We start from the raw sequence: 21,783 nt of genomic DNA on the forward strand, positions 1-21,783 counted from the left end.
GTACGATGTTCCCCCTTGTTCTATAGCTGCCAAAGCATTCCATCGTCAGACCTACATTAATACTACACTACTACTACTAATATTAATAATCGCCAGCGTAGGTGGCGCACGGATGCTTCCTCGCTTCCTTTCTTTTGGACAACAAAAGAAAAGAAATCAGATTCGAGCGATTCCTTCTCCCTCTCTGTTAATGGCACAATGGCAACATTTCCAAATCCTGCGCTGGGTTAGCAAGGCTGCTTCCCCCAGCCGCCACCCCACCCCCTTGCAAGCTGACGCTCGGCCGAGTTCATTTGTCTTCGGCTCCAGGGCGAGAACGCAGCCTCGCAGGCGGCGAAGGAAGTTTCCTCACTGCTCCCGCACACCGGTAGTAAGCCGTGGTGCGGGTGCGTGCCGTGGTGTGTGCGCGCCCTGCCTCCCTGCCGAGCGAAAGGACTCGCCTCCGAGGCCACTTTTGCGCCTGGTGAAGGCAAGGGAGTGGCGGCGGCGGCGGCGGCCCTGCTCTCCCTCTCCGTCTCCTCGGCCCTCCCAGTCCCTCCTCTCTCTGGGTAGCTTTGCGGAGAGGAGGAGGAGGAGGAGGAGAGTGAGCTGTGGGAGGGTCCCCATTGAAATAAACAAGCAGCCAGTGATTAAAACGGGAACATGGCGGCCGCGGAGGACTCAGCAGCTCCAGCTTCCTCTTACAAAGCGAAGGTCAGCGCTGGCAGCAGCCTGGGCGACGGCAGCCGGAGACATTGCTGACCTCGGTAAGGGAAGGCACCCTCGCGCCCCTCGCCGCGGGGTCCTTTTCGCGGCGGGATAGGCTGGGGAAGGGGCTGGCCGAGGGGGTCCCTCCCCGGTTGTGTGTGTGTTGTATAATAACCCTGGTTGTGTGGCGCGCTGCTGGGGATGGCTGCTTAGTGTCTGGAGCCGCTGCCTTGAGAACTTCGGGGGCGAGGGAGGAAAAAAAGGGGGGTGTCCGCGAGACTTTTCTTGCCCCCCCCATCATCCCCCCTCCCCGCAAAAAAAGGCAAGTTGCGGAGGTTTTATTCTCTCCCGATACGAAAAGCGAGAGAGGTGTCAGCCTGGGTGTCTGGTGTTCTTTTATGAGTGGTGGCGGCGGCGGGTGTGTGGCTACACCTCCAGTTTTCTGTCGCACCCCGAAATCTGCATGAAGATGAAAGTAACAAAAAGGGGGGGTAGTAATGCATGGGAAGTTGGGGGTTTTTACCCACATCCCCCCGACCCCCCCCCCCCGATTTCTTGTGGAGGAAAGGGGGCGCCTTGGCTAAATGAGTGGGAGAAGAGCAGAGCTGTCTGAAGGGGAAAGCGGGGTGCTGGCAGCGAAGTGGAAGGGGGTGTTAATGGAGAAGGCGGACTTGCTTCCCCCTCCTCTCTCCTCGGCATGGAGGAGGGTCGTTCCTCGATAGAAAGGACTGAAGGGGTGGCAGCTGCGTGGCTGACAATGGGGGGTGGCGGGGGGGGGAGAGACGGGAGAGGGACTGTCTCTCTCTCTCTCCTTTTCTCCAGGCGAGAATGCCGTGTGGCAAGACCCCAGTCGTTTTTTTCTGTGGAGAAAAACGATTGCTCCGACCGAGGGAAGAGAGTGAGTTGCGCGGAGCGCCTGCCTGACAATCGCCTCGGAAGGAATCGAGATTTGGGGTGGGTGGGTGGAGTGACGGGACGGCGGTGTCGCCTCCTCTCTCTCCCTCCTCCGCGGCCGCTAGCGACGGGCTTTTAACTTCTCCCAACTTTTGTGTGCGCGCGCGGCCCTCGAAGTCCCCCCTTCCCGGGGGACCCGACTAGGCCCTGCCTGCCTGCCCGCCCGCCCGCCGCTGGGTGAGAGCGCAGCCTAGGGAGCCGCATTGCCGCTGCCGTGCGCCTGGCTGGGTGGGGGGAGGGGCCCCTGGCGGCGGCGGCCCCAGCGGCGCCTTGGTGCTCGTGCGGGACTCGCTCGGCTGGTGCCGGCCTCTCAGGGCGGAGGCCTAGTCGCGGGCTTCTGGGTGTTGGGGTTGCTACGCGCCTCAGTCCCCGGGGACCCAGCGTCGCAGCCTGACGCCGCCGAGTGTGTGGCTATGAATGGGAGGGTGGCGGTGGTGGGGCGGCGGCGGGCCTCTCCCCCTTCCTTTCTGCCAGGGACTCTTGTTGTTGATTGTGGGGCTGGGAGAGAGGCGCGCATTTCTGCTTCTCCCCCACCCGCTTTGTACATGGAGAATGGCCTTGTCCTCCTCCCTCCCCCTTCCGCCGTGTAGCGCGGAGGGTGTGCGTCTAATCCCCTCTCCACCTGCTCCCTGAGCTGCTACCCTTGTGTAAGGGGAGGCTGCGAGTGTGTATCCGACGCAGGCAGCATGCTCTTATTTCTCCCCCCACATGCCTTCTCCACCTTCCCCAAGAATCCTGCCCCAAGCTTTTTAACTGGCGAGGTTCAGTCTGGTGACGCCAGAGATTTCATCTCTTGCACAGTGATGGCGTTTTCTTTTCTTAGGAGCAGAAGCTCTTGTAGTCGTGGCTCCTGCCCACAACAGTACTGTTGCAAAGGTATCCAGGGTTATTGGTTGTCTTGGCAACTTTGACTTTTCTTCCCGTGTCATCTGTGTTTTCTTCTGCACCATACTTGATATGTTCTGTAATCAACCTGGCGCTCATTCGGAGCTGATACTGATGTATGAAATATGCATGAAATGTGTGTGCAAGGTGGCAAGAAAAATAAAAGGAAATGTACCTGGCTTCTTTGCCTGTTAATCACATAACAGGTCCTTTCCATAAGAAATGTTTTGATAGCTAGAGTCTTGGGAAACACTGGTTTCTCAGCTGTCCACTTCAGAGATGTTCCTTTTGGACATGACTTTTTTCATACAGAACTGCTGGGTTGTGAACTGTCCTGTGATCTTTGGATGAAGGACAGTTTAAAAATTTAATAATAATAAAAAAAGACCCTTCAGACATATCTACACCATAGACAAGCCAATTTGAATGAATGAATAGACTTTATTTGCGTAGCCGACAGGCCATAGCATCAAAGGACAAACACCGACAAAAATACATTACGAATATAGTTACCATAAAATCTTATGACCTATTAAAACCCTAGGTAGAAGCTGGATTATCATTCATCCTACACCATATCTACACCATAGACAAACCAATTTGTTAACCGCCATTTCTCAAATTTTAACACTCAAATTATAGTTCTTTTGCAGGATTATGGGTTGTATCCAGTGCTACTCAATATACAGTCATACCTCAGGATAAATACACTTCAGGATAAGTATTTTCGGGTTGTGCTCTGTGGCGACCCGGAAGCAACGGAGCGAGTTACTTCCGGGTTTCGCCGCTCGTGCATACACAGCTGGTCAAAATGACATCATGCGCGGAAGCGGTGAAATGCGGCATGTGCAGACGTGCTGTCGCATCTTATGTTCTTTTCAGGATGCGAATAGGGTTCCGGAACGGATCCCGTTCGCATCCCGAGGTACCACTGTAAGCTCATTGAAGTTAGTGGCATGATTACGTTGCATTCTTTAATTTCATTTGTTCTACTCTTAGGAGGACTAACATTGCAATATAATTACATAATAGAGATTTTATAATTTTGGTTTAGCTGCCGTTAGATTTTCAAATAAAAGGAAGGATATATAGGTTAAATAAGTATGGTTTTAGACACTCAGTTATAATTTCAGTAGGATAAAGCTATTCATGGTCCTCTTACTGAATATTTTTGTTGGACATCAGATGTAACACCTCAGATTTGGTCAGTGGTAAAATCCCATATAGCATATGAGACTATTGATAAATTAGTAGAAGAGAATAATCACTTCTTGTATCTTATGCAATGTTTTTTTAACACAGTTGCAGAATTCATAATAGAAAAATTGAGAAAATATCACTCAATAGAGAGAAACTTTATCAGGTGGTGATATTCTTGTTCAACTTGTTTTAAATGCAGTTGTATTGATTATAGTGAGTATCACTGTACTGAATTCAGCTTATCCCTTACCAGTTGTGTCTTTGTAGATCAAGGCTGCAGTCCTAACTCTACTTACATGGGAGTCACATTGAATTCAACAGGGCTTCTTAGTACCATTGTTATGCTGCAGTGCTACGAACTTTTATCAGGAAGTAAATTTCACTGAAATTCGAGGGACTTCTGATTGAAGTCAAAGGCAAGGATAGGTTTCCCTTTGCCCAGTTGAGGAGCCATCAACAGATTATTGACCTTGTTGGGTGGGTAATTGTAGGTAAGATGCTTGTGTATTAGCTACATGGCTCTATTATTTTCAAAAGAGACAAGTATAAATCAGCTGAATTCTAATTTATAAGGAAGTTAGGTTCTGTTCATTTGGGCCTGAATAGAGACAATGGATTTTTGTCCCTCTGATGTTAATTTACATAGCAATACTAAAATGGCTGTGTTATCAGAGATTGCTACATTTGTAAAGTCATTGTTCTTGTTTTAAATAAGTTTTGGCTCTAATTGAATTATCACAAACTTTTTGTTACCACAATGCCACCTTTTACCATTTTTCTTCCACTGAGTCCCTGCAAATATAACCTGCCAAAGGAAGGTACTACATACATCTCATGAAATGGATTCTGTACTCTTTGCTTTCAAAGGTAGTGCTCTATAACAAGTCAGAATGTTTCAGGCACAGATCTTAAATCACAGAATTTCAGAATCAGAAATATTTTTGTAATTCTTTAAAAATCCTATTAAATTATGTTCCCCTCTGTATACTCTATTTAAGAGATTAGATACATGAGTGGTTATCTTTTTCTGCTTTGAATTTTCTGCTTCCATTAATATATTTTAGAACTTACTGTAATCATTACTCAATCATTTTAAATTTTGAATAGTTAAGAGACATAATGCTTGAAAGCATGGTGAGCTAATCATGCTTTTTGTGATGGCATAATGATAGGTGCAACATGTTTGGCTGGAAAGAATTTGTTAAAGGCAGTATCTCTGACAAGTTTACTAAATTGAATTTATACAATAAATTTAAAGTGGGTTCATCTTGGACGCTGTTTAAAGGTTTGAGATTTTTTTGTTAGATTTAAACTGCCCCAGTTGGCTTTCACAGCATTTCACTTCAAAATGATAGTAAGCACACCCATCTGCAAAAAAAAGAAAAGAAAAAAAAGTACAGGTTGCTCCATAGAAATAGCAAAGTTCTTTAGAAAGACAGCTGCTACTACAATGCCCACAGTCTTCTGCTCTCTGTCCTTTTCTTGATGATGTCACTGACATGTTGGCATAAGCTGACGTTCTATGCAAAAATGAAACTCAGGCAGGAAGGCTACATAACTCAGATTTTTAAAAGCTGAGCTGTGAAGATTCCGCAAGGAAAGTTGAAAAGTTCTGAAATAATTTCTAAATAATAGTTTGTGTTGAATAAATTGGTGTGAGATTTTGCTTGTGAATTTTATTTCATATAGTATTCAAGACAACTTAGCATAACAAAACCCTAAAATCTAATTGTGTATGTAACAAGTTCTTTCTTTTCATTTCATTGTTTTTGCTTATTTTAAAGGAAAGCACTAGTAATAGTAATAAACTGACTTCATGGTGTGTGTATGACCTGTAGCAAATCCAGATTTTAATCTTCAAAGACACATTTACTACTTCCCGGGTATTAAACGGGGAAAACAAAGAATATTTTTGTTCTGTATGTGCATGCATTGCATATGTGTGTTCATACGTTATTAAAAACTACCCTGATCCACACCATGCATTTTAATTACACATTGTTGCAATTACACAACACACTGCTTAAAAGGCAGCACACTACTGCACCTTTCTTTATTCATTCCATGAAAAATGCTGTTTGATGATATTGGATAGTAGCAAGTTCTATAATGTGAGAGGGAATGTGATGGGGGTAGGCAAGGACCTCTTGTACATATGCAGATATGCAGAAAGATGCGCATTGTCAGCTGTGGCTCTATTGTGTGCTTTCAGATGGGCATGGAGCTCTCTTTCCTCCTGGGGATTTTGATCTGACAGAGGAATTCTTTGACTTTAAGATGCAAGGACAATGAAACTTAAAGTAGTAAGCTAGTAAGGGTGTGTGTGCTGTGTTGATTCTTCTAAAACAACATTGCTCCTTCAGTGAGGTAATGTAAGTGACTTCTTAGTAGTATCATATGCTGACTATGTGGGAAATAGGCTGATTCATATTGGCTTTGTCTTATCTGTACAGTAGTTATATTATTAATTGTTTGTTAGTGGTATATACATTATGCAAACATTCCTTGAGCTTAGAGGGTCAGTCGCTTTGTGTATCAAATCACGTGGTGAACTTTGAAACATATAACTGGGAATGTGAATAGGGAGTAAAAACAGGTGTGATACTGTCAATTTGTTTCACGTTTTCAAAAACAAAATAAGATTAGTATTTATTTACTGAAAATACAGCCTGCAGGCATTGTTTAGTACAGTGCTTGTTTTCTATTAAAAAAAATATCTTTGAATGTGACCTGGAAAGTTTTAGTACATAAACACTTAGGACTTAATATGAACTTTGCTGTAGAGATGCACTTACATACAGCATGGTTTTTGCTCTGCTCCTTTCTGGATAACTTCGTTCCCCTAAAATAATTCTGCAAAAGCTGCTCAAGAAGGCAACAATGTAATGTTGTTGCATATAATTAAATCAAGTGAGTATAAACAAAGTACTACCTGGACCCTCAGATCATCTTCGGCAGCCTTTCTGTAAATGCTGTTGCCAAATAAGGCTGAGGCAGGTGGCTTCTAAGGAGAGGGCCTTTTCCGTGGTGGTTCTTCATTGTGAAATGTCCCCACCAAAGAGGAGCTGCCCAAAGAGGTCCAATGCTACATTGTGGTCCTTTCAGCAACATTTGAATAAATTTGATTTTCAGTTGATTGCCTTTAATGGTTTAGACAGCTTTTTCATTGTGGCTTGTTTTATTCTGATTTTTTTTCTGATTTTTGAACCCGCTTTTATGTTTGTATTGCATTTTTACACCTTATGAGGGGTTTTTAAAAATTGCACACTGCCTAGATAATTTTCTGTTAATGGGTGATATAAAGAGGCTATGAACAAAATAAAAACATAGAACAAAGCCAATGGCAAAAATTTGAATGTTAGGGGTATGCTCTTTAATATGTTTCTTCAACTGTGATCGCTATTGGTAACTATTCATGGTCTCCTGACTCTTAAGTGGGACTTGTAGAAAAGAAGGTTGTTTTCTTTTTCAGAGGAAGACACAGAATGAACTGAGGTCTAAAACTACGGGGGGACGGACTGTTTTGTACCAAGCAGCATGAAGGAGGATGTGCACCTGTACAAGAGCAATAACTGTTTCCTGTAGAGGACTGAATATACATCTTCCTCTGTGAAAACCACTGCTGATTATTTGGAGGAAGCTGTTGCTGTTACTGTGTTGACCACATAATTTGTGAGAGGGCCACCAGATACTATTTTGATAAAGTATCCAGGCAAGAGAAAGATAGCAGTGTAATTCCATTGCTGACTGGAAGCAATAATGGGTTGAATGAGGGCATGAGGCCAGTAAGCTAAAGGTGAATCTTGATGTGACATGGGTCCTGTTGGCAGGTGATTCTTGTATCCATAAGTTGAGTAGGTAGTCTTTTCTCGATGGGATTTCATTTCCTCTAATGCAGTAATGGCCAAACTTTGTTTTTGGGACTACAGTTCCCATCACCCCTGACCACTAGTCCTGTTAGCTAGGGATGATGGGAGTTGTAGTCCCAAAACAGCTGGAGGGCCAAGTTTGGCCATCACTGCTCTAATGGAACGATGGTTTATCTGCAGAGCAATAGTTCAGTAGCGAGGAACTCAGGGTGGGGCACAATTTGGCCCTATAATCCTCTCTATCTGTCCCTTAAGACTGTCCCTGGGCCACACCCCCTTCCCGGCCATACCGCGTACTCTGTGTTCAAAATTCCCAGTGTGCCAGGTGCATTTTGCAACCGTGGAGATCTCTGGATGCCAGGTTGATGACTGACCTCTCCATCTAGCTGGCTAGTGCTGTGGTGTTTCATGTGGCAGCACCACAACAAAATATATGTAGCTTGTGCTTCTGCACTGCTGTGTGAATTAGCAGACTTTGCGTCTGTGCTGCCACATGAGCTGCCATCCTAGGTGCACTTACTTGAGGATAAGAAAGCCCCACTGGACACAACGGGGCTTATTTCCAAGCAAATAAATTTCACCACAAAAAAGATGCTTAGACATTCCATTGTGGTGCCCATAACCTAAGTTTAAAGTGCCATTTACTGATTAGCTTATATTCCTGCATTACTAACACGGCTCATATGACCCTGCTCCACACCACCCTTGAATGTTTTTGTGTGGCTGGAATGTGTCCTTGAATGATGTTTCTTGTTTGCCTGGATAGAGAAGGGATGTTTGGAAAAACTAAGCTACTGTACATATGTAAAATTTGCATTCACTTTACTTTTGCCTTTGGCTCTGTCCACTAATGGCAATTGACTCCCAGAAGGTTGTTCAGAAGGGAATGTGGCCCTTAGGCTTGAAAAGGTTCCCCATCCTTGTAATTATTTATTTATTGCATGAGTCTTTCTGCATGGCAATAAGGGCAATGAAGAAGGCCCAATTCTTTGATTCCGTTGCATCTTCAAGTCGTCCAGTTGAACCTTTTTGTATTTTCTGAGGTCTATTGATACCTATTCCAGTGAGTAGAGTTTTAGATCTTTCGGAAGACTGTTGCTGTTTGTTTGCAAGGCACTTTGAGGGCAAAGTCACTCACTTCCATAGCAGTCTTGGTGCTCCTGGATCCATCTCTCTAGGCCTCAGTATCCAGTGGTGCTTTTTAACAGATTTAGTAAGACAGCTGAGGCCGTTTCGTGATCAGGATAGCCTGTTGTCCAGGTGCTGGTAACTTCCAGATTGGATTACTGCAATGTGCTCTATGTGGGACTGTCCTTGGTGTTGCCCTGGAAACTGCAGCTGGTGCAAAATGCAGAGGCTTGAGAGCTCACTGGGATGCAATAGTCACATCATATTACATTGGTGCTGAAGAATTGCACTGGCTGCCAATTAGCTATCAGGCTAGATTCAAGGTGCTGGCCTTGGTGTACAAAGCCCTATCCAGGGTGGAGTGCAACATACAATTTACAACAAAAAGTCAACTAAAAACGGCAAACTTGATATTGAAATAAAATGATAAACTGTAAATAGCAATAGCAGTTTAAAAACATATTAAACCTAGTTGTGTTCATTAATTTCGGTGTGTTTGCACTGAGTAAAACTTAGCTGACTACCACTATGGAGCAGGCTCCTCACCCTGGGACAATAAATATACCAATACATTGCAAATGCTCAGGCAAACAGGTGAGTCTGTATTTGGCACCATAATGATAATAGTGCCAGTGCCAAGCATACTACTAGAACTAGAGTAAGGGCATTCCAATACCAGGGCCACCACAAATAAATCTGTTGCTGCTTCTTCTTTTGCATCACAATGTAATATACACCCACCACCACCAGTAGTATGCAGAGGAGAGCTGCTTCTGAAGATATTGGGGCAAGGGCAGGTTGGTTCTGGGAAAGGCATTCCTTCATAGACCATCACCTTGAATATGGCCTAGAAGTGAACATGCAGTCAATTGGTGTTTTGTGATTCCATCCAGCTGAACTGGCAGCTGCATTCTGCACTAACTGAACCACTTGGATTGTCTTCAGATGTAACCACGCATACAGCACACACACACACACACACACACACACACACACACACACACACACACCACATTACTGTAGTTCTAACAGGTTACCAGAGCACAAATCACTGTGGTAAGGCTGCATCCTATTAACACATAATCTTTCTTTTATAACCTAGGATTTCAAATGTTAGTCATATTCGTTGTGAGGGACATGGATGCAGACGTTCTACTTTGAAGCTTATACCAAGAGTTTCCAGTCTGTGGTATTGATACCTTTTAGGTGTAAATTCCTTAAGGATGTTCATGTTGCCTCCATCTACCTCTGCATCTATTCGTTCTGTGTTTTTTCATAGACAGTTCTGTGCTAGAGAATTGTTTCCTGCTGTTCCATACTAGATCTCCTTTTTGAGGTTTTATTACAATCAGGTAGCATATAAATGCTGTGAAATAAAATAATATTTTATTTCCCTGTTTATGCAGGATGGTGATGGTTAGAATGGAGGGTGTAATAGTATACATGACTGGTCCTCCCAGTGCCTGGTTTAAAAAGGTAAAGGTACCCCTGCCCATACGGGCCAGTCTTGACAGACTCTAGGGTTGTGCGCCCATCTCACTCTATAGGCCGGGGGCCAGCGCTGTCCGCAGACACTTCCGGGTCACGTGGCCAGCGTGACAAGCTGGCGAGCCAGCGCAGCACACGGAACACCGTTTACCTTCCCGCTAGTAAGCGGTCCCTATTTATCTACTTGCACCTGGGGGTGCTTTCGAACTGCTAGGTTGGCAGGCGCTGGGACCGAGCAACGGGAGCGCACCCCGCCGCAGGGATTCGAACCGCCGACCTTTCGATCGGCAAGTCCTAGGCGCTGAGGCTTTAACCCACAGCGCCACCCGCGTCCCACCCAGTGCCTGGTTTAGGTCTGAATAAAAACATGAGTTTGACATTTCAGTGGTGGGTGAAAATGACATGTAGAAATCAAGCTGTGCGGGAAGACCTTTTGCCAGGGGTAGGAAAATCCCAAGGTGTTTAATAAAAGTGCTTAAAATCTTTGTAATTCTCTTCCCCAACCCATCCATGCACATGCTAGTGCTTTAAAACTTGATATTGAGGTTGAAAAAGAAACATTTCATTCTTCACAGTCAAGAAGAACCATCACTTGTGTGGATTTGGGAGTTTGTAGGAATATATATTCATATTCATGGTCCAACTTAGGAACTTGTCAAGGGTCTAAATCTTTTTCTAATAGTATACTTGCATCTTACTCCTTTCAGCTTTCAGTGTAGAATGAGTTGGTGGACTGACTTGGGTGTGTGTGTAAAATATGTATACACTATAGCATAAATATAGTATAAATTTGTAGAAAATGTGGTGTTTACATAAACTGAAGAAATGTAGCACCTGTTCTTGGGAAGAAGGGTTGGAATTCTATGTTTAATTTGTGAAGTTATTCACAAAAAGTTAGTGTGAGAATTTGCAAGAACTTAAAAAAGTGAGTATGTTCAACTCTAACTCTAAAACTTCATACTGTACTTGTGAAGTTGTAAATTGGTCCTGTAATGGTGAAGATTGTGCCTAAGTTTTGGGGCTGGGGGCTGGGATTTTGATCTACTTAGTGGCTGTAAAATGATACAGTAAGACTGCTAGTTTTTTCTTTAAAGCAGAGATGGGGGGAACATGTGACTTTCCAGATGGTGTTGGATTCTAAGCCGTGTCAACTCCATCCAGCATGACCAAATGGTCAGGGATGGTTGAAATTGTAGACCAGCAACACTTGGAGGGCAGTAGCTTCCCCACCTCTGCTCTGAAGCTTACTTTAATTTACATCAGTGCAGATGTCCCAGCCCAGTGAGCTTATGGAGGTAGAGACTGCTCAACAGTCCTTGCATCATCCTACTGTATTCCTACTTGTGTGAGAACTCTGTGTGCATTTGCATCCTGCAGAATTCTGGAGGATGTCTTATCTTTTTCAGAATAAATAACATTGTGTTTTGGTGAGTCACTCAGATCTTCTGAGCAGAGGCAGGCCTGCAATCCTATGCATGCTCACTCACTTCATCAGCAGGACGTGTTTCTAAGTACACATATCTAGGGTTTGGGTGGCATATTCAGTCATTTGCTTACTGTATTCAGTATAGCCGTGTGATAGAATGAGGGGGGAGATTGTTGAGTATCTTGAACCCTATTTTCAAGCAGCAGAATTCTGTGGTTAGATCATCTGATCTGCAAATAGAGTACATTAAACAAACATTTGGGTCTTGTTCGGATGTTGTACAGGCTTCCTTCCCCTTTTTGCACAGCCAGGATTAGTAGTTGTTAACATTTTGCTTTCACATTCTTTTAACTGCAGTTTGTGTCATCTGGTGTGATTAAAACGAACTATGGTTAATTTTCAAGGTTTGTTTTTTTAAAATAAACTGCCTTGTTGAAACCAAGAATATTTTATATTAACCACAATTCGCAGTTTGGACAACATGACAAGTCACGGTTAACTGCAAGTAGAAGTGAAAGCTTCTGAACTACACCTCTGAGTGGTGCAGGAGGAAGACAGCAGAAGGGAAATGTACAACTTAAAGAGGGCTAGGCTTAGTCACATAATGCTGAAACACTTTTTAGTGTGATGCCTGGACACAGCCACATTGTTACAGTAGAATTACCGTATTTAGAAATGGTTGAGGGAATTGTAATAACTGGGAATGCCAAATACTCTAGTGATTTTGTTTTAGCATGAATGACATAATCAGTGGTAAATAGAGAATATTTACAGTTTGTTTGTTTTTGTTTTATAGCATGCTTGAGATGTATCTGAATATTGAACCTTTCAGACACATAACCTGTGCTATTGATTTGACTGCCTCATTGAGTCTTGGTAAGTTGTCTTTAAATAATGCATATTAAAATAGCTATTTTATGAATGAAAATGTAGTTTTATGTAACTGTATCCATAAGCTATCCATTTTGTTCTTTGAGAAAGCTGCTGCTGTTTTAAATTTTTTTTTGCTGAAATTTTGGCCTCATACATGAAAATGATTTGTTGGCTAAAATGTGCCAAACATTTAATCAGAGGTCAGAGCACCATAAGAAAGTGAGGGAAAGATTGTATCCACTTTGATCACACCTATATCTGTCTGGGGTAATGGAAATCCTCTTGTATGGTCACACATACTTAGTTGGTCCAGCTGTAACTCCTAACCATGATTTTATGCTATGTAAATGAGCTCTGCACTTGCACGCATTCTCCTCCCTCATGCCCGGTTTAGTTTCAGACCTTAGTTTGCTGTTAGCATCCTAGCTGGGCAAAGCAGAATTGTAAAACCAGTTTAAACAATGATCTAGAATTCTCATTTGTAGACAAACCATAACATGTTAGTAAATTGGAAGGTGAGGAAGGAAAGCTGAGCATGCAAGAAGTGAGAGCAAATAAACACAGTCCCTTGTTCATTGCATCTGAACTGGCCTAGAAATTCAGGCTTCTGAAACCAGGCAGTTATTCATATGTATATATGTGTGTGTGATATATGTATAATTTTGATGTCTGAGACGTTAAGGCCAGGGTTGCCAACCATTTCTTGGTCCATGGACATATTTTCACACTAGAGGAATTGTCATGGCATCACACACAAAACAATCTATTATTCTTATTGGTACAATAGAATTATTATTTCAAGCCTAATTTCATCTTGGCAGAGGGGACCCTGCAGTTACAAGGGAAGATCTCTATGGATCCCTATGTACCCGTGGGTGTCACAATGGAAGCACCTGCATTAGAGTGTAGCTGTAGACTTGAGGATTATAGTTTACAAAATGTAGTGTGCTTCTCCACCATCTTCTAAACAGAGTTTGAATATGAGGGGATTATCAAAAGCAGTTTATAATTTGGCACAGGAACCTTTCTATTGAAAGGTGCTGTGAAATATCCCACAGGAAAGTTTTAAGTCCTTGTACTAGTTACCCTTTTGGAGCCTACTAATAGTTCTTTTGCAACTGTTGTGACCTTAAAATGTAAAGAAAAGCTGTAATTTAATTTTATCAATCTTTTGTACTCACTTACATACTTCAATCAATCAGACCCTTGCAATCCAAGGGAGTCTTCAACTGCCTATATCCTCATCTTAAATTTGATGAAATCGTTACCTATTTTCTATTCCTGTGACATACTGTACCATCATAAGGTGGCTAAATTGACCTGAATCTCCCATTTCAAATTTTTGTTCATTGGAATTTCTTTTAGCCCAGTAGTTAAGCCACAACTCTCTGTTTTTCAATGGAGAACCTCCTGATTTGATTGGCTGGAGTTGTGACATCTGGGAGAAGCTAGCCAGGACTATAACTTTAGCAAGGGAGCTTGGAGGAAGCTCACTTTACAAGCAAAAGGGAAGCCCCAGATAACAAAGTGACAATATAATGTGAGTGAGCCAGCAGGGTGAAGCTTAGGCAGACTATACTCCTCCTAACAGATCTCAAATTCCATAGTAAAGAAGCTCAATAAATAATAATTGGTTTCAAATAGAAAGCCATCGGTGTGGGGGCTATTCAGTGTATTGTACAGAATGTTCCACACAAAATGGTTTACCTGCTAGACAGAAGTCATGGGTTGTGCTTGGTGTAATGAGCATCTAGCCATCAGAGAGGAAGTTGAGGTTGTTGCATGTGAAAGACATAATTTAGTTGGAATGAACAAATATCCTCCTTGTGTGGTATTCAACTAAGTTTTACCCAGAGCAGACCCATTGAGATGAATGATCGTGACTAAGTTAAACCTGTTTAGTAAGTTAGTAAGAGAGAGTGATCAACCATACCAGAGACAAAGGTCAAGAAGTATGAGGATTGAAAAGTGATATTTAGATTATTCAGTGATGAGTTATCAGTGATTTTTGTGATGTCATCCTCATAGTGCCTGCATGTGGACTATCATTTATTGGGCCCATCAGCTCCTGCCTCCCTTCTCCACCATAATGGCTGTGAGGATACAATTAGAAGCTTTTGCTTCATTTTTAGCTAACCAAAAGTTAATGTAGTGTCCAAACCCAGACAAACTATGGTTTGTTGAAACAAGTTAAGTTCAAACCATAATTTATGAAGATGTCTTAATTTCTGTATTTTTCGCTCTATAAGACGCACCAGACCACCAAGACGCACCTAGTTTTTGGAGGAGAAAAACAAGAAAAAAAATATTCTGAATCTCAGAAGCTAGAACAGCAAGAGGGATCGCTGCACAGTGAAAGCAGCAATCCCTCTTGCTGTTCTGGCTTCTGTGATAGCTGCACAGCCTGCATTCGCTCCATAAGACGCACACACATTTCCCCTTACTTTTTAGGAGGGGAAAAGTGAGTCTTATAGAGCAAAAAATACGGTAAATCATAATAAAATAAACCACAGTTTAGGGTTTGGGCGTAATGCTAGGCTTCCAATCTTCTCACAACTGCTGGAGGATACAGGGACAAGGGTGGTAGTACACAAACCCAGGACTTGTTCATGTAGTAGATAAATAATAGTTTGTTATGTCTAGATACAGTCTGTATCTTTTGTAGACAAATTTTAGAAGTATTGCTGGCACAGACATAATCTAGAAAGGCCAGGCTAGTTGCATAGTAGACCTAGTGATCTGTCTTGGATTGGGTATAGAAGAGACTTGTTGTCTAGATTAAATTTGATACTTTGAATGTACTGCAGGCTGAAAAACCTGGATAGTAGGTTTAATATTTCATTGTCAAGATGCCTCTGAATGATACCCTGAGAACTGTAGCCAGTAATGGTGCATGTTAGTCCCACAGGGATGTACAAATACTGGAGAGGAAACTTCTTAAGCACCCAGAGATAAAAACAGCCTTAGTGTGATTTGACCTGTAGATTTCAAAAAGGAGGTATAGTAGTATCTTCTGTGCAAAATCTTATGTAAGTGATGGTTCAGGCTTAAGTAATAGAATACAATATTCCTGAAGATGTAAAGCGTTCTTAGATTCTGCTCCCTACCCAATACGCCCCAAATTGTCTGTAACATGAAAGAAAATACTTCTCCCTTAATGGACCTGTTATGTTTAATCCATTGACTTGGTAGGTGAGTATAGATTTTAATAATGTGCGTGAAATTGTGTTATTCCATAGAGATAGCAATTTGGCTTAAATATGCTGCACATTTGAGATTTGGCATAAACTTCAGTTAGATATCATACCAGCATATGCTCACATAATATGTTGATGCTGAAGAAAAATCATATACAAAAGTATTACCAAAATGTCAGAGGAGGGTAGCTGTTTTACTCATATTTTTCCTACTACAACAGATTGTTTAAGGTACCACTGAACAAAATCTCTGATCCAGAAACAGATAGTATAATGTATTCATGTTGAAATCAGTGAGACCTAGTAATGACTGATTAATTTGTCATCTTGAGTTCTGCACGATTTCATGTGACTAACTTTCTCTGGATTGTGGTTAATACATTTATTGTGACATACACTGACAAAGCAGGTTCTAGCCCACAACAGTGTATCATGTGACGTTTTATTGGTATCATTCTTTGGCATGTTTCAGCTGAGGAGCTCGTTTTTGTAACATACATTTTTGATTGAACCGTAAATGGGATTGATCAGAGAGATTTATTCCTTAGCAGATGAATAAATCATTTCCTTTTTCATGGTCTCACAAGAGCTACCTGATGCCACTTACTGCAACCATTTTGTTGCATAGTGTTAAGTGCTGGCCTCCACTGGCAAAGAGAGCACCATAGGTGGTGTATGGAGGTTGCCCAAGTGGCAAGAAAGGTGCTTTCAGTAACCAATGGCAAGTCTTGAAATCAGGTGTTTTGAGGTAGACCTGTGGTGGTGGAAGCTTTGCTTTTGCAGGATCCAAAGTCTGACAGATCCCCAAGGGGCCTGATTTGGGGGCCCTGAGCTACACCATTCTGGAACTGGCACAGTGAACTATGAGAACTCTCCAGCCCTAGTCTTTTGTCCTGGCTGTCACAAGCACCAGGACTTGAGTTACAATGGTCATCTTGTTCTGAGCTGGCCATGTAAACCATGGGTAGGCAAACTAAGGCCCGTGTTATTTGTGGGACATAGGAATTAGTTCATTCCCCCCCCCAATATAGTCTGGCCCCCCACAAAGTCTGAGGAACAGTGGACCGGCCCCCTGCTGAAAAAGTTTGCTGACCCCTGATGTAAACAGAGATTAAGAATGGACAGTCATACCTTTGCTCCATATTGCACCCATCTCTTATATCCACTTCCTTTTTTAGTGTTAGAGGACTATATGTTCTTGGTTTTAGACGCAGGTACCAGCTTGTATGTAGTGCTGTGATTTAAAAATATTGTTAAAAAAATATTTCTGAATCTTGCATAAAAGGTGTAGGTAGACTAGTTACAGCTCTTGCCCCTGTGCTTCAGATATTGAAACACCAGGAGCTATTTAACATACCGTATTTTTCCCTCTATTACACGCAGATTTTTTCTCCTAAAAAGTAAGGGGAAATGTCTGTGCGTGTTATTGAGCGAATGTGTGGTCCCTGGAGCTGACAAGCGCGAGTGAAGGCAAAAATCAGGCAAATATCAAATCGTCCGGAGAAGGGAGGAAAGGAGGAAGCTGCTTCTTTCCTGCATTCTGCCTCAGGGTCTTATTGCCCACCCGCTTCTGTTTCCTTACTGTGTTTGCTCAAACGGAACAAAGAGCAGAGAAAACCCCTCCCCTCCAGGCAAGCAGAGTGGAAAGCAGAGCGTCCTTCCTTCTAATTCCTCTCCGTGCGTCTGGGACTCGAAGGCAACATGCAGGTTGGGGGGGGGGAGAGAGAGAGAGCTGGTTGGCTTGTGGGGGGGGGACTTTTGCCTTCCTTTCCTCCCTCCGGTAAAACCCCTCTCCTGCATTCTTAGCCAGCTGCTTCTCTGCACACCCCTCTCCTTGTCGCTTCTATGTTTTTCCTTCCCTCCCTACTTAAAACGTGGTTCCAATCACGGATCCACATGGATCCTCAGGATCTTTGCATTGAGTCACCCCAAATTCACCATCAGATCACATAGCAATGATCTGATGCAAAAACAGGGCTGCAATGGTGCAAAAACATGGTTACAAAGCATGGATCCACATGGATCATCAGGATCTTTGCATTGGGTCACCCCAAATTCACCATCAGATCACATAGCATGTCCATGGCTACAGCCTGCACCAAAAAAATCACGCACCCACTGTTGCCTGGGGCTGCAATGGTGCAAAAACGTGGTTACAAAGCACGGATCCACATGGATCCTCAGGATCTTTGCATTGAGTCACCCCAAATTCACCATCAGATCACATAGCATGTCCATGGCTACAGCCTGCACCAAAAAAATCACGTACCCACTGTTGCCTGGGGCTGCAATGGTACAAAAACGTGGTTACAAAGCATGGATCCACATGGATCCTCAGGATCTTTGCATTGGGTCACCCCAAATTCACCATCAGATCACATAGCATGTCCATGGCTACAGCCTGCACCAAAAAAAATCACGCACCCACTGTTGCCTGGGGCTGCAATGGTGCAAAAACGTGGTTACAAAGCATGGATCCACATGGATCCTCAGGATCTTTGCATTGGGCTACCCCAAACTCACCGTCAAATCACATGTCTGTGGCCGCAGCATGAAGCACAAAAATGATATATCCACTGTTTCATTCAGAATTTTTTTTTCTTGTTTTCCTCCTCTAAAAACTATGTGCGTGTTATGGTCAGGTGCGTGTTATCGAGCGAAAAATACGGTAGGTGGGGAGAGAGAAGTGTACACCTGTGCACTGATTCAGTCCACTAACTTGGTTGCATCAAGCCTGCATATAATAAAGCAGATTGTGCTTTAATGGTTGTAACCCACCCTGGGACCTTAGGGTGAAAGCGGGGTGAGGGGGACAAATTGCTGAATCATAGATGGTCATGTATTCCATTTACGCAGAGAGTGCAAACGAGAGGAGGGGGAAGTTGTCTTGTGAGTGTAGAATAGCAGCATTGGGTGCAACCCTATGCTTCAGCTGCATGGATGACACATGTTATAATTTAATATAAGCTGCATGGATGACACGTTATAATTTAATATATCTTGTTGAATGAAATAAAATTGTTTCAAAATCAGACCTTCATGGCAGATAATTTGCATGTTAAGTATTTATGGAAGTGTGTGGTTTGTCTAGAAATGGATTCAAAGAATAGGAATGTTAGAAAAAATAGTATTTTATGTTGTTTTATGTTGCTTATTCTAAATCTGGGTTTTCACTTTAAAATAATAGTTGTGTAATGGAAAATTGTTTTTCTAAATTAAATCTTAAGTTCTGGTAGAGAGGATGTGTTACAGATTTGCCAATGAGAGAAATATCACTTTAATTTGTGAAGAACACATAAGATTTTAATTTTGTGGCCACAAACAGGACTCCTGAACTCTTACCTCTTCAGAGATGACCTGGTGCATATTTGAAGCCAGATCCTCCCCCCCCCCCCCCCAGTATTTGCTATAAGCCTTACTGAGGATGGTAAAAGATCTACCCAAGTGAGTGCTTGACAGTAAATAGTGCTAATTAAATGCAGGGCCTGACAATGACACTGATTCTTGGATGAAGGCCAGTAGATTTGTCTTGGTTTTCAGAAAATTTAATTTTCTACCAGCTTGTTAAAAGATCTAAGGACACTTCAGTGTGATGATGCAGCTGACTTAGCTGTTTTAAGCTTCTGCTGGAAACAGCTTTTGCATTGTTATTTTCTCAATTTCTGATGCTCAGACTGTGAGTGCTTATGTAACTGAAATGGCACTACCCCCACACAAAAGGCACGTCCTTACAGACCTGGGCGTGTAAAGTTTGTGTAAGTACAGTAAATGGGGGGGGGACTTCTAGGACGGATGAGTATGCTCAGTAGCTATGCAGTGCTGACTGACAGTTGGGTTGGCATATAAAAAAGGGGAGGTGGAATGAAATCGAGTGTACTTCATCTGGCAACATTTTGTTATAGGTCCCACTTGTTTTTTATTCTAGTAGTAAAAATATATGCATATACTTACTCACTTGGTGTTGTGTTAAAATGATTGTTGTAGTTCAGATTTGTGAGTATTTGATGATTCGTAAGTATTGATGCTCTGGTTTGTGCCCAGTATTTCTCTCAATTGCAGCCAGAAGGTTACGACTAGCAAGCAAGTAAAATGGTATGTTCAAACAAGAATGTGTCTTGCAGTTTCTTTGTATAGCTTAAAATATGCATTTTGACCTTTTTATTTCTATTACCGAGGCTTGGTATGTACCCCTGCTGTTTCTGCAAGGCTGGAATCCCAAGATTTGGTGGCAGTGTCCAGAACTGCAGTTTTGAGCTGCTGATAATGGTTACTTCCACACTATCAATGTGTGAAAGGTAGCAGCCATGCCACAGAGGCATACAAAGCAGTTATCGCTATGATTTTTCACATGTAGTTGCATCAAAACTTGGCTGTTCTTCTTGTACTGATAGTGGCATGAGCTTCAGCTTCTTTACTTTCAGAAAATATTAGAAATTTATTATTACAGCATATAATTATTAGATCTCTTGAAATAATTGATAAAAATGTCTGACCCACTGAAGGATTGCTAATTGGGGATTCATGCAGATCAGTTCCATAGCAAAGCTGAGAAGGGATTTCAAAACCCTACATGCAGTTGTAGCATCTTCTTCTTCTGGCAGTGAAGTTCAGTTATTTAGAGGTGTATTTTTTTACCAGCACACCACACTGTGTGTGTATGTTCACGGGGGGGGGGGGGGGCAGAAGGGTCCTGTTGCTGCTGCAGTTTTGTGAACACTACTTCTGCCAACAGTGTGACGTTGTTGCTCCTCAAGTACGCTTGCTTAGAAGGAAGTGCACACAAATGTCACCTTAATCCCCAAAGAGCTTCACTTGCTATGTCGCTGTGGAATGAATGAAATGCTTTCAGATTCAGGCAATGTGCTACTCTTCCTTTTCAAGTAAATTTATGTAACGGGCACAGCAGTACACTATTTGAATCCCAAAGAGTCATGCCACATTGTAGCAGAGAAGGACCAGCAAAGCAAAAACTTCTGTATTGCTTCTCCTTTCTTTCAAGTAAATTGCAAGCTTATTTTATGAAGGGTGAGAGATTTGGGGCTATGCCTGTCCCAAATAATTCCCCACCCAAATTTCCAGCTGGGCTACATAAGGCAAATAAGCACTTTGCTACCATTTGTGGTTAGAGGTTGATGGATGTTTGCATCTGTGAGACACAAGCTACCAGTATCATTGCAGCTTCAGCACTAATTCACATGTTGAAAAGATGGTCGTCCCCCCAAAAAAACCCCACAAGTCTTGTTGTGTTGTTAGCATTGCATACGAGAAGACAGTGTAAGCGATATGAGAGAGCTGAATCAAGTATTGCTGCAAAAAGTTGCTACTTACACTTTTTCTAAGGCACTGGATAACATATAACAGTTCTTGAGATTTTTTTTATTACTGAACTGGAAATAAAACTGAGCAGACTGGTGTGTAGCTTAATAAATGCTAGCTTGTGGCCTGGTTTGCATGCAGTACTATGCTGAACTATGACACAGCACAAATGAGCCAATGTGCAGGCTCCTAGAGAGCAGATGGTGGCCACACTAAAATCCATGCTCCAAGTTACTACAGAGTGGACTTCTAAGATCTTTGGAACTTGCAGAAGAAACTCTCACAGTCACAGACCACAGTGATCTACAATGTGTATAAAGAATTAGGTGGTCTCTCAAGTAACCTGGTTCTTAGCTGCATAGGGCCTTATATGTTAGTACCAACATCTTGAACTTGGCCCAGTAGCAGATTGGCAGCCAGTGCAAATCCTTCTAGCAGGGTGCTTTATGCAGGTGGCAGTTTGCCAGAGTATAAGTCATAGGGTACTGCTGCAGTCTGTTTAGTTGTAAATTTTGCGGTTATTCGCTCAGTGTATACCCTCGGTTAAAATTTGTGTTCTGGGTTATTTCCATTGCATCAATATAGCTGTAATAGTGAGGAGAATGTGACCTATTGTTGAAGATAAACATTTCCTGCCCCTGCCCCAAGAAAGGGGGGAAATGGAGAGTGTACTTAAAACCTTTCATTGGGCCCCTTCCCCCCCCCTTTTTTAAGTATTAAACTTCCTGTTTGCACTACAGAACAGATGGACGTCTAAAAT

At 42.6% G+C, this 21,783-nt stretch overlaps 1 protein-coding gene across 17 annotated transcripts in view; it reads left to right on the forward strand.

The window, feature by feature from the left end:
- Positions 1-331: 331 nt before the first annotated feature.
- Positions 332-21,783, forward strand: part of NCOA2 (nuclear receptor coactivator 2) — a 127,991-nt gene continuing 106,539 nt past the window's right edge. For 5 of the 17 annotated variants that reach the window (XM_053395905.1, XM_053395919.1, XM_053395917.1 and 2 more), the window contains exons 1-2: positions 333-746; positions 12,434-12,513. The gene's annotated coding sequence lies outside the window, so the exon portion shown is untranslated. Of the gene's footprint in view, positions 747-1,566; positions 1,586-1,865; positions 2,518-5,938; positions 6,099-12,433; positions 12,514-21,783 lie in introns of those variants that run through there. The other 12 variants (XM_053395907.1, XM_053395910.1, XM_053395915.1 and 9 more) reach the window with 7 other exon arrangements.

This window comes from Podarcis raffonei, chromosome 7, assembly GCF_027172205.1.
Source record: "Podarcis raffonei isolate rPodRaf1 chromosome 7, rPodRaf1.pri, whole genome shotgun sequence".
Classification (NCBI taxonomy): domain Eukaryota; kingdom Metazoa; phylum Chordata; class Lepidosauria; order Squamata; family Lacertidae; genus Podarcis; species Podarcis raffonei.